The following is a 14,391-nucleotide window of genomic DNA, read 5'->3' as shown; positions in this document are numbered from 1 at the left end:
ATATATTACCATTCCGAAGTGGCCGGGATCGAAACATCAGATGTTAAAAAAAGTTTTTTCTAGTAATCTCCGAGTGTATTTCTATCATGAAAAAACTCCTCATAAAATCGCACCCCTCAAATTAGGAACAGCTCAGCCATATCCCCAATAAAGGGCGTAAGCGCCAATTATTATGCATAGACTAGAGAAATCGTTTAAGCCACATCTGTACGGTAATTTTCAAAAGAGCAAAAGCGAAAACTTACTTCTCTACCCATTTTCGATATGTTTGTAAATACACAGCTTTGATAGATTTTTTGATAAATTTTATAAATTTTTCCTCAAGCTCTGGCAACGCTGTACAGAAAAAGTAAGTTAGGTAAGCATTCTTGCCCATAGGTGCGCTAGTTAAGTGGGTGAGTACAGTTGCTTGTTTGAAAAGTTGAAAACTTCCGTTTAAAATTCTTTATACTCGCATTCGAGGTTTTCACTTTCACCAAAGTCTCCTGTTGTCGTCATTGCTGAATATGCAGTTCCTATACTTACCCTGCAGAGAAAACCACAAATAGTGAAATAAAATGCAGTACGATTTCGTTAATTGAAAACCATTTCTCTGTTAATGCTGCAGGCACCGACATTTGTCCTCAGAGTTGAAGAGTTTCAAAGCAGGAAAGTATTCGTAAATAATCAACCTACACACACACAAGAGTTGAGCTGGAGTAGAATGCGGCCTCCTTTTCAAGTGAAAAATAATTAAATTATTTTGGTGTATTATAATAAAACGTAAATTATTAAATTTATAAGTAAGAATTTGAACTAACCGTGTGTCTCAAATATTTAACCTGGAGCTTGATTACAGTTTTCTTTTTCATTAATATAATTTGGAACTTGTCCGGGACTGTTGAAAAAGGATATTTGAGCGTACCAGATCTCATCAGTGGAATTTAGAACTATTTCCAAAGCATCGATAAACTGATGCAGCAGTGAAGAATTGAAACATTTTAGGACATACATTTATGTACGAGGTGTGTATCGCGAATTTTGTGTTTTTTCAAAAATTATTTATTTATTCATTAATATCTATTTTGTCCCCTTCCAATATTCGAAGCACTTCAAAAAATCATTTTTTTATCTGGTTCAGTTCCTCCTTCGAAGCCGTCTTCATCTCGTCAATCGTAGCGTAGCGTCGTCCTTTCATGGGACTCTTCAGTTTCGGGAACAAGAAAAAGTCACAGGGAGCCAGATCTGGGGAATTCGGTGGTTGTGGCATTATTAGTTGTTTTTGACCAAAAAGTCGCGCACAAGCAACGATGAGCAAGGGGTTATCGTGATGCAAGAGCCAATTTTTGATCTTCCACAAATCCGGGCGTTTCTGGCGGATTGCTTCGCGCAGATTGCGCAAAACTTGCAGGTAATATTCCTTATTGACTGTTTTTCCCTGTGGCAAGAACTCATGATGCACAACGCCTCTGCAATCAAAGAAAACGGTAAGCAAAACTTTTACATTCGGCCGAACTTGGCGCGCATTTTTCGGTCTTGGTTCGCGCGACAGTTTCCATTGAGATGATTGAGCTTTGGTTTCCACGTCATAACCATAAACCCATGATTCGTCGTCACCAGTTATGATCCGCTGGAGCAAATTTGGGTTGTCACGGACAGAGTTCAACATCTCATTAGCAATGCTCATGTGATGCTGCTTTTGGTCGAAATTCAGCAGTTTTGGTACGAGTTTAGCGGCGACCCGTCTCATGCCCAAATCATTGAAAAAAATCTAATAGCATGAGCCAATCGATATGTCTAGGCCCTCAGCAATTTCTCTAATGGTGATTCGACGATTGTCCAATACCATTTTCTTCACTTCATCATTTTTTTCTGTTGGTCTGTTGTTGAAGTGCTCGGGAGTCCGGCACGGTTTTCGTTGTTCACATCTTCTCGGCCTTCTGAGAACATTTTATACCACCGATAAACTTTGCTTTTTGCTTTCTCCGTATGACATAGTCAACACTCGGAATGCATCCGCGCACTTAATTTCGTTTTTCACACAAAATTTGATACAGGTTCTTTGATCCATCTTTTTGAATAGGTAAAAATCGAAGACGAGCCGAAACACGTGCAAGCAAAGCAGCAGTCAACAATTAACTGAACATTCGTCGGCATGAGTGAGAGGCATGATTACCAATATCGCCACAAAAAAAATCGAAATTCGAATATACGTAACCTGTGAAAATTCAAAATTCACGATACTTTTTGAACCCACCTCGTATAATGATTATTTATGAAAGTGGGTAGCCCGTCGGGTTGACGGGTTTCTTAGAGATAGGTATACTATATAAATTCTTGAGTTGAAATATTTAATTCACAGTAGATACAAAATAGCAAAAAGCATTTTTTCGGTATTTCTTTTTGAAGGTTGAAATCCGTCAAATTGACGGGTCCTGTAAACCTAGTGTTGAAGTTCAAAAGCGTAGGTACAGAGTGGAAATGCTCATACGTCAAAAGGAAGTTAAACGATCAAGAAATGCTGCCAAAATCACTAAAAACGAACCAGTTCGGCGCTGGTGGTATTCTTCGCAGGGTAAGTACACATACATACATACATAGATCCACAAAAACACGTACACACACGCTCACAACGGTGTAGTTAGTTCGTTTGTCGATGAGCGCCGCTTGAGTTATTTTCCAAGCAGCGGCGGCTGTAACGATTTGACTTACTTAGTGTGTGCGCTTTGAGCCAATATATGTATAAGTATGTATGTACGTATGTATGTGTGTATGTGTGGATGTGTGTATATTGGCAAGCAGATGTTTGTTTTGCTTCACATATAATTTATTTCAATTCTCACAATCAACTATTGTGCAAGTAAATAAATTATTTCTTTACCCACTCTCAGTTTGGCTCTTCTTAGAGCTTTTCCTATTTCGTGCCTTTATACTTCCCTCCAAACACACATTGGCAAATGTTGTTCGTTCGATAAATTATATACATAAATACTCGCCCATACACATATATTTACTGAGACTAAAGTCCAAAACACATAAACTTGTTTGTTTCGTACAATTTATTTTAATCAAGTTGATTTATTATCTTATGCAGGATTTCAATTTATTTAACGCCAGGTGATTTGTTGTTGTATTGTATATAAGTACATACATATGTACAAGCAATTTACGATATAAATCCACATGTGTGTATGTATATATGAACTTATCAGTAATTTCAACGTACATACATACAAATGTATGTGCGTGTGTAAGCTCTCTATGTGTGTGTGTAAACACTCTTAACGAAATAGTCCCAATTTTATTTTTTATAAATGTTATAAGAAAACATCTGTCCACATTCAGTCCAAATCATTCATCATCATCATCGCCATCATGTTCGGTCAGATCACCCATGTGGTTTCAGCGCCTCTTGGAAGTTTCGCCCCCAGAAGTCTCGATCGTTACAAATTGTGCGCCTATTCTACAAGCCTTTTGTTTTTTTGTATTTGCATAAAATATTCCCCACAATTGTTGGCAAATGTACGTGGTCTGATTGTCTTCGATTGGATATAAATTCTGAAGCGTGAATTCGATTGTCGTGGGAACGACAATTACTGTGTCACTATCGATGCATCCATCCATCGTAATCTCAATTGACTTCTTTGGTTGTGAATCTTAGGAGTTGCCCCACTTCATGGCTGCTCACATGCGTACTACTCGTAACAGTCAAGAAAGTAAATATGTACTCCGACAGCCAAGCGGCAATAAGGGTCCTCGGGTCTGTGATGGTGCATTCGAAACGGGTCAGGGAATGTCTGGCCTCACTTTCCTGATCACAGCGACAGTGAGGCGGATGAGCTGGCCACACAAGGGATGAGCTGGCCCCAAAGGGAGACAATTGGGATCCCCCTGACTACCTGCGGTCTGCTCTTGGAAAGATGGGCTTCGCGCCAACTCAGCGAGCGTGTATCCTTCGAAATCCTTCTGGTCACGTGTGGATCGAGGGCCCTTCTGAGGTGGATAAAATATCAGCATTCGAATATCGTGGGTTTTCTTACAGTCCACTATGCGCAAGGAATGCATGCTGTGAGACTTGGAATTACCTTGAGGCCTTTTCGCATTGGATGTATGGAGGATGAGGTGGACTCATCTCAGCACCTTCTCCTTAGCTGCCCTGCTCTGGTGGGGTTAGATCCAGGCATCTTGGCTGGTATAGCTGGTTCACGCCATTCGTTTTCATCTTCCATACTTCACAGCCGTATGTCAGGATTGGGCGTAGGAGAGCATGATACATACGTCATTTTTGGTCTCTCGACAGGAGCTTGGACTTAAATAACTTTATATGTGCGAAGTATGCTCCATTTGCTGCTTGTAGTCTATTTTTTATTATCCATGTATCACTCCAAAATATTTAAATTCTTTTACAGCTTCGAAACGCGCATTGCCAATAACAATACCAGCTGGGTTTTTTTTGATTTGGTTCGCAGCATATACTTGGATTTGTCGTGGTTAATTTGTAGTCCAACTTCTAGATCGCTGAATGCTTTATTTAGTGTTGCTAGGTCTCTTGTAATTACGACTATGTCATCTGCGTACGCACATATTTGCATAGTGCTGTTGAGGATGTCCTTTTGTGAATCGAAACGGTGAACTAAAGGGTTGTTTTTCAATAAGGGCGGGTAGATGTGCAGAATGTCAATCGTGGCGTTTGCTGTGTGGCACATAGCGCCGTCCTGCTGGAACCACATGTCGTCTAGGTCCATATGGTTCAATATGGGCCATAAGAAATTGGTTATCATCGTTGTGTAGCGCTCGTTGTTGACGGTGACCGCCTCACCAACGTCGTTTTCAAAAAAGTACGGACCAATGACGCCGCCGGCCCAAAATCCACACCAAACGGTAACTTTTTGAGGATGCATTATCACCTGGTGAACCTCGTGTGGATTGGTGTCGTCCCATATACGGCAATTTTGTTTGTTAACACAGCCATTCATCCAAAAATGCGCCTCCTCACTAAAGATGATTTTTCGCCCAAAACTGGGGTTCTCTTCCAAACGATTCGAAGACCAGTCAGCGAACAAACGGCGTTGTCTATGGTCATCAACTTTGAGCTCCTGGGTTAGTTGGATCTTGTACGGGTGTAGGCCCAAGTCCCGACGCAAAATTCGCCAAGTTGAAGTCTGCGAAAGGCCAAGTTCTTTTGCGCGGCGAGGAATAGACTGCCTCGGGTTCTGCTATACACTTTCACGGACCGCGGCAATGTTCTCGGCTGATCTTGCGTTCCTTGAACGTACGGGTGTTGGCTGATTGTTTACTGACCCGGTCGTCTCAAATTTGGCCACCAAACGTTGAAGAGTCGACTTTGAAGGGCCACCACGTCTACCGAAAAATGGGTGCAATGCGCGCAACGTTTGCGTTAATAAACACTCATTTTGATAATAAAGTTTTATGATTTGGAATAAACAACTGAATAATAAAAAAAATATTTGACAGATGTCACCAAAACAAAATGGCTGCCACAGGGCGCCAAAATCGACCCGCGCCAATTGAAAAACCCTTTACTTCATTCAGCACTAGGTTGAAAACCGAGCTCTCCAGAGATCACTCCAGAGATCACTTCGTATCTAACAGGTCGTTTCGAACAAGCACTTTGCTAACTGTGGTCTGCGGTGTAATATTCACCGAGTTTGCTAATTTTTCTGGGATGCCATTTCCTATAAGCGTAGGCTTAATTTTGGCTCGGTTCAAGCTTTCACATGCCCGTTTAAAATCTACAAATAGGCAGTGTAAATTAATATTGTATTCCCAAAATTTTTCAAAAATTTCTCAGATAGTGAAACATTGATCGATGGTGGATCTGTTACTGCGGAATATGCATTGATAGACACCTGTTATCTCTTCCGCGAACTTATTTACTCGTTGGTAAAGTATGTTTATAAATACTTTGTGACCGATAAAGTAATATTCCCCTGTAGTTAATACAGGTAGTTTTGTCTCCTTTTTTGTGTATTGGTATAGTTATACTCGAAAGCCACTCATCTGGTATGCATTCGTTTCTCTATAACAAAAAGCAATAAATGGATTTTCAGTTCTTCGCTGCTACTTTTGTTGTTTTTCAGCTTCACTAGGGCCTCATCCTTACTGCGCCTTACTTACTTGTTACTAAGTTTTACAGCCGTAAGCTCGGATTGGAGTTAAGATGGATCCAAAATGCTCTAAGAGGTAGGAGGAGTAATAGTAATAGTATTGGGCCAACCCTATTTTCGGCTTTAACAAAAATAACCTAAAATAGAAAAGCAAAAATGGACCTAATTAACACCCAGGAATACTAGAACCCCACAAATGGCCTTAATCGATCCAAAAAGTTCCTGAACTTTAATACCAACAGAGCAAAATTTGCTCTAACCCTATAGGCCAGCTAGCAATTTGTTGACATTCAGTATGTACAGGTTCTTATCCATGTACTTGTGGGTTGTCCTCTTCTTCGTAAATCTTGGGGGTTCCACTCGAGTGCCATTTTAGCGATGCCATTATTTTCCTTTTGCAAAGTGTGCTGAATCCAACGCCATTTCCGGAATTTAATCTCGACATTAATAGGCTCTGACATTGTTAGTGTTAGTAGATAACCATTCGTGATAACACTGGGTCAGGAAATTCAGCAAATTCGGCGAAGACTTTTGTTTACAGAGGTTTGCATGGTAGGTAGGCTAGATGGCAAGAGTACCACAGGTACATTACAGTAGCACTTACGTGCCGTTTGGATACCATAGTATGGACCACTACCAGCGAAAAATTTAGGGAAGAGAAATCATCTACAGCCATCCAGTGATGTTGATGTAGTGGAGCAGAGAAAAGGGATGTAGGCGGGAGTATCTCCTCAGGCCATCCTCAACGGGCACGCTAAGGAATCTCAAGCGCCTAGCCGCCAGAGCTGGATATTTACGTGCTATATAGTCTCTTTCTCTGCAGGATCCCCACAGCTTCTGCAATAAGGTTTGTACGGAACTCCAAGCTTCTCCGCATTAGTGCGCATCACCCAGTGACCAGTGAACACCGCAATGAGTTGGGAGATTGAATGACGGGGAATTCTTATGACCTTAAGCATCCTGTTTCTGAGGTTTGCATTCTCTGGCAGATTCTTTTAGTGACTTTCTAGGCTTTACAACCATACAAGAGGACCGTTTTTACACTCGTATTAAAAATTCTTAGTCTGGTACGTCTACTATTATTTCTTGAAGCCCAAATTTCGCTCAATGTATAAAAACTTGCTTTGGCTTTGTTTATACGGTTGGATACGTCACTTTCAGTACCCCCGTTCTTGGAATTATGCTACCCAAATAGCAAAACTCACCAACATCTTATACTTCAACAGTCGTATCCTGTTTTGCTCTATAGTTACGCTGGAGCCATCATATCTTCGAATGTGAGCGCTAAAGTGCTAACGATTAGCACCCATATACAAACACCACGACAATGTAAGCAAGGCAACAATCATGCATATAATTCTATATATGATACATATCGCACAGTTGTACTCTCAGCGCTGACCCCTCCCAGTTTCTCAAACTGAATGCAAAGGAAGCACTGCAGTCGTTTTCCCTCTTCCGTTTGCTGCTACTAAAATTAACATTTTGGCAACGATGTATGCCGTCCAGCCGAAAGTATCACAGCCCATCAACAATCGGTCAGTAGAACGCCACTTGAAGTGTGCAATTGGTTGGATGTACTATATTTAATTAATTTAGAATAGTGAAGAATTGCGGAAATACTACTGAACTTTTAAGGGCGCAACAAAAGCATTGTACCAAAAGCCAAATCACGCTTTCTTATACTACAATAATAAATGAGCAGCTGTAGTCATAAATATAGTCAAATAGTTGTTGCTATATTTACGTGTGTGAAGCACAAAGGAAAATCGCAAAATGCGCTTGTACGGCCATTAGTTTTCTGAGATTAGAAATGCAGTTTTTTCTGCACAATTTTCAATTTACTATTTTCTGACAAAAGATTGGTGTCAACGTTTTTCTGCGTTGTAATATGGCTAAGCGCCAAAGCAGAATCGAATGGACGTTTTGTGCAGCGCACCGCAAAAGCAGCAGTTCAATACATATACCATACACCTTTATCGCAAACAATTAAATGCCCCCGCTGGGCTTATGCAGGGATAATCTGTGGTAGTGAAGCAAATTTTTGGTTAAGCATCAATTGGTGACCACTTCTCTAATGACTAGAATCTCATTGGTTCAGATACAAGCTAAATGGGGTAATGCAAACATTTTGTGTTGAGCACTACAGTAGTAGTACTCTTTGGCCTATTGTGAACCACTTTGTAAAAGTAAGATATCTTCTGCATAAAACTATTGTCAGGGTATAAAATAAGGCCGCTACCGAATGACATGAATGAAATTAAACTTTCCCGATAAAGGCATTATTTTTATTTTTTTTCCTTATTCACTCCTCTCAAGAGCATAGGGCCTCGACAAGACTCTTCCATCGTACACGGTTCTGTGCTGTTATTTTAGCACCGTCCCATGAGATGTCGGCATCTGCTAGTTCGCGCAGCATCAACCTTCTCCAAGTGTTTTTTGGTCAACCGCGATCTCTGTTCCCTTGCGGGTTCCAGTCTAGTGCCATTCTCGTAATGCTATCTGGTGGTTTTCTTAAAGTATGTCCTATCCATCGCCAATTTTTGCGTTTGATTTGCCTAAGGATGGGTTGCTCGTTCGTTAATCTCTGTGGTGTGTAGTTACTGATGGTGTTTCTCCAGAATATTCTGCAGATGATGCGGGGATCACAGGATCATTTCTGTAGTCAGTCTTCATTTACTTTCAATGCAAAAATATTTATTTTGACAATAATTGTTATGAATTTACATTTTTATGTATCTTCTTGATTGGCCGCTTACGCGATGTTGACTGAGTGTAACAAAGTCCTTTCTTTCTCGTGCTAACCGGCGCCAGTTGGACACACTAAGTGAAGCCAAGTCCCTCCCCACCTGATCTTTCCAACGCAAAAAAGGCCATCCTCTTCCTCTGCTAACACCAGCTGATACCGCATCGAATACTTTCAGAGCTGAGGCGTTTTTATCCATTCGAACGACATGACCCAGCTCGCGAAGCCGCTGGATCTTTATTCACTGCGTTATGTCTATATCGCCCTAAAACTCAAACATCTTCTGCAGAATTTTTCGATTCAACACTCTAGGGGACGCTTCATCGCATATTGCCATCGTTCAATTTTCTACGCCATACGTTAGGACAGGCATGATGAGAGCCTTGAGCCTCTGAGCCTTTATTACTCAAGTGTAGCCAAAGTAGCACTTGTTGGCAAGAGATATTCTCCGTTGGATTTCAGGGATGACATCAGTGTTAGTGCTGGTTCCTAGTTGAATGAAGTCACTTACAACCTTTAAATCATAATTGTCAACAGTGACTTGGCTGCCAATATTGGAATGCTGCCGCAAATTTCATGGAGGATATTATCCGAAAAAAAGGCGTGAGATGGAAACTTATGCTGAAGAGCATTGAGTATAGGTTTCTCGAAACAGGTGACCCTGGACGCAGCGTGATTAAGTAAGTGTCCTTCTTAGGATGTCTTCGGCCGTCTACTTCGAAGCAATGCGGAAACAGTCCCGGAGTGCAGGGAAAAATCTAAGAGAAGAGGAGGGATAGTTTTAGTGGAATCACCACAAACGTCGTAGCGACGAATGCTATATGGTGCGAAGGCATTTTTAATTCAACCTTACCGCCAAAAAAAAAAAAAAGAAATACTGGAGTGCGCCGACTGTTTGTTTGATGACATGAGGTACATATGTACTTCGTTTGTCCTCGTTCACCACCAGACCCTCTTTATCCAGTTTGGAGAAGGCAGAACTAACAGCGCGGTGGTTAAGACCAATTTCGTCAATATCATCGGCATACGTCAATATACGCATACGCCCTTATAAATAATTGTGCTTAAGCGATTGAGTTCTGCAACTCGCACGATCTTTTCCAGCATCAGTTTAAAGAAGTCACACGACAGCGAGTCACCCTGTCTGAAGCCTCGTTTGGTATCGAACGGCACGGAGAGGTCTTTCCCAATTCTGACGGCTCTGCTGGTACTGAGCGATGTCATTTCGCATAGCCGTATTAATTTTGCGGCGATACCAAATTCAGACATCGCGACATATAAGCATCCGGGCCTAGCCAAACATCGCGGACAAATAAAAATATTGAAACCGTCCCTGCAGGTTTGAACGATAATCCGCGCAAGAGAGCGAGAGAGCTCGACTCCTTATGTCTCTGTCTGTGAGAGTTCGCTTTGCTGGATTGCGTCCAGGTCCATTTCTTTCTCCGTAAATACGCCTTCAACGTATTTTTTAACCACATTCCAGTTATCATTCCGTTGAAGCATTTTGCCGATCGCATTGATTTTCGCGATGTCGCCAATCTGCTCCCTCAGAGCACCTCTGTCACGAGCCACCTGTCGCAAGTAAAGAACTTGTGTTCGGCGTCAAAGCTCGGTGCTTCGCAGTATATGCGCCTGGAGTCGCTCTACTTGCATACTCATATAAGTTATGTGTCCTAGTTATAATACCCTGTTCTAGGGCTCCAGCTACAATAAAAACCTGGCTATTGCAAAAACTGAAATTTGTTTGTTCCATCGTACAACTGAATCTAGCACCTCCTAGGATTTTAACATAAAATTCACCAGCTTCATATAACTGATGAAAAAGCAACGCGAACTGGTCACTCTTCAAAATTCACTATAAGTGCAGCTTTTCGGGTAAAGCGGATTCCTTACAGGTTATATATTTAGTACGCACTCATACACACTTACATACATGCACACACACATATACATTTACCGATTTTGTCTAACACAGAAAAAGCGCTTTAAAATTCTTTGCAATAAATAATCAATTTAATCCCAATGTGGCTGCTCTTAGTTTGCCTTTTTCGACGTGCGCTTTTGTTGCTTTCAACAATGACTGCTCCTGTGTGTGGTATTGGCGCCAAACAGCAATCACAACTTTCGGCCATTGAACTAATACAAAAACGAAACACCCAAACCAAGGCCTGTGGTGCAGCCATTGAGGTACGTAAAAACTTTTGGTGAAAAATGCCTGTGTTCAACCAAACAATAAATTGTGTACATACATAGGTTTAGCTAGTGGTGTGCGCCTTGAATGCAAGCACACATCCATATACACATACACATACACGCACACACAAATGTTCTACGTAGGCATATAGGCACATAGGTGGGTAGGTTGTTTGGTTTATGGCTATGGTTTTTGGCGTGCTTGCTCATCTAAAAATCAATTAAAAATATGTTCTGCTTAAAAAGTGAATTGAACAGTTTTCAAATTGTCAAATATTCATTCAGTCATTCTTTTTCGGTCACAGTGACTTAGCTGGTTTCGTACTCTTTTCAGATGGAATTAAGTAATTCATGAAAATATTTCGATAATGGGTTTAAAGAGAAAGATAAATTGCCTATGGGGGTGGAGAAGGGGGAATGTTACATCCGTATTTTTAATCCTTAATATAATCACACAGAAAGGGGCTTGCATTAAAGGGGTTTAAAATATTTTGTTACATACAAAAGTGAGTCATTTACTCAAAGCTCAGTTTCTTCATGATTAATGAATTTTGGCCTCAGCTGGGCTCAGCTGACTTTAAAGGCTCTGTCTTTCTTTCGAACTCTCTTTTTCACGTAATTCTCTTTGTGTGCTTTATTCATTCTCGTCATTTCATTTAAATTTTTTTGGCATCTGACTGTCAGACATTGTACAAAAATACAATACAATTCTTCTTCTTCCTATCTCTTAGCAGGCACCGTAGGCGTAAGTTTGACAAGCACCTAGGTGTGTAATGGTGTGAAAGCTTGGTCGTTTTGCTTGAGCGAATTGGCCTGGTTGCTATGCCAACTTAGAATTTTTATGGTAATAGATATAAAAAATAATAGATTATCGACAAAAAAAAAATACAAAATAATATCTTTGACTTGGAAATACAATAATACAATAATAAACATTTTTAATATATTATTTTTTATGCACAATGAAACTAGTGAGAGCCTTATATAAATCAATTCTCTCCACTGTTCCGTTCCGTAGTATCGTAAATCGTTGTTTCATCGTGTCAGCTGATACGGGCGTACGTTTACGTTGGTGAGTGTGAGCACCATTAACTTTAATAATGATTTTGTATTGAGAATCGTTCAAATTTGTACGACATTTTTCAGACTTTTTTATAGGTTTTCTATGAATTTTTTTAATTTTTATGCAATGACCTATATATTACATAAAAGAGCATTTTCTAACCAGGTGATCTCAACTGTGGGCCATTCTTGACGACCAGCTGAGAGTGTTTTTATTTATGGATCTGTAAAATGTTGCCAGATGTTCCTATGTTCGAGGAGGATACACACTAGGGGTGTAATTTTTGTCGTTGACTGAAAAGGATTTAGTAAAAGCCATTGGGCAGTGTTAATATGGCAATATTTTGACTGAAGTATTGAGTTTCAGAAAGCCGGTGCCGTATTCGCTAACAATGGAACAAAAACACATTCGAGTACGACTTTGTCAGTAACATTTAAAGCGAAAGGTGAAAGTGGATTTTGTGCGTAGATTCGTCACTATGGATCAGACTTGTGTCTATCGCCAAGATGCTAAATCAAAACGGGAGGCTAAAGTGGTGGGAGCCTGGTTCTTCTCTCCGAAATGAATTCGTATCCATAAATCGGCCTACAGTTTTTTGGGATTACGAAAGGAATTTTATTTGTCTGTTTTGGATAGCTTGATGTATCCTCTTTCGTCTGATGCGCATATTAATACCATAGCGTGAATAAAAGTAGTGAAAACTATTTATTGAAAATTTTACTTTCAAATTAAATTTGATTAAAATATGCGCGGGTATATAAAGTGCGATCCACGAATTTAGCACTTATATATAATATATGGATACCATTGGCGCTTACACTCTTCTTGGGTGTTTTGCCAAGGTTCTTCTCCTACTTGTGTTCTTGGTTCAAAAATCAAGGGACCTACAATTTTAAGCCGACTTCGAACGGGAGATATTTTTTATGAGGAGCCTTTTCATGGCAGAAATACACTTGGAGGTTTGCCATTGTCTGCAGAGGCGCGATGGCTGTTAGAAAAAAACTTTATATGCTTTTGGTGTTTCGTGCACAGAGATTCAGACCTACACAATTCCGATGGTAGTCGGGCACCAACCCATTCCTTAATTGGTTTTCAATATATTAGATAGTTTTTTTACAAACAATTTTTTTTTGTAATTATTAACTGCTTTTGATTTTGAAAATTTGATGTAGAAAGAAATTGCAGCTACTATATTGACAAATAATAATTACAAAATATTCAATTGTTCACAGTAAATTAAAAATTGCTGGTTCGATTGGTTCGGCCAGGCCACCCTTCGAGAAAAGCTGTACAGCCGCCATTTTTAATAGTAATAATTGGAAAACAAATTATTTGTATCGTTTTTATATGTATAACAATTAACTATCTCCAGAATTTTGATTTATTTCATTTCTCGATTGAAAAGATTTTTCAAAAGATTATTCTATTCTTTTTCTGAAGCTACAGCGCTCGAAACCTTTTAATTTAACTTTTCTAATTTTTTTCATTACTATTTTAAATTTCATAATTCATAAAGGCGATTGTACCAATTTCTATTACTTTAAAATTATAAGGCAGATGAATGAGCGAAAATTCTAAATGTTTTGTCAGATAAAAGAAAATGTCTTTCAAAAGGGACGCTTAGATGGCAGTGGTGAATATTATCTAGACGCTAACTTCTTTTATGTCATATTTGACCTTTTTGCAGTAGACAAAGTACAACGCGTTAAATTGATTTAAACTTCTCGTGGAAATGGTCGATCTTTAAGGGGTTAGGGGTAGTCAGAGACCCGAAAAAATTATGAATTTCAATAATTTTTTTTTGCTAGTCAATTGCTTTATTTTACAAAAATAAAAACATAGTAAAGGGGTTTTCAATTGGCGCGGGTCGATTTGGCGCCCTGTGGTAGCCATTTTATTTTGGTGACATCTGTCAAATCTTTTGTTTATTATTCAGTTGTTTATGCCAAATCATCATGGCAAGTTACACGATTGAACAGCACGTTCAAATGATAAAACTTTATTATCAAAATGAGTGTTTATTAACGCAAACGTTGCGCGCATTGCACCCATTTTTCGGTAGACGTGGTGGCCCTTCCAATTTTTTATGGCCCATATTGAACCATATGGACCTAGACGACATGTGGTTCCAGCAGGACGGCCATCAACATCTACCCGTCCTTATTGAAAAACCCTTTATTAATACATCATGTTTTGACTTCATTTTAGCAAACGTTAAAAAATAATACTATTTGTGAAAGTTATCCAGAAGTACCTTGCGGTTATCATCACAACTCCTTGGA

Source organism: Anastrepha obliqua, chromosome 4 (genome assembly GCF_027943255.1).
Source record: "Anastrepha obliqua isolate idAnaObli1 chromosome 4, idAnaObli1_1.0, whole genome shotgun sequence".
NCBI classification, from domain to species: Eukaryota; Metazoa; Arthropoda; class Insecta; order Diptera; family Tephritidae; genus Anastrepha; species Anastrepha obliqua.
Note: the sequence above shows the minus strand (reverse complement) of the source record.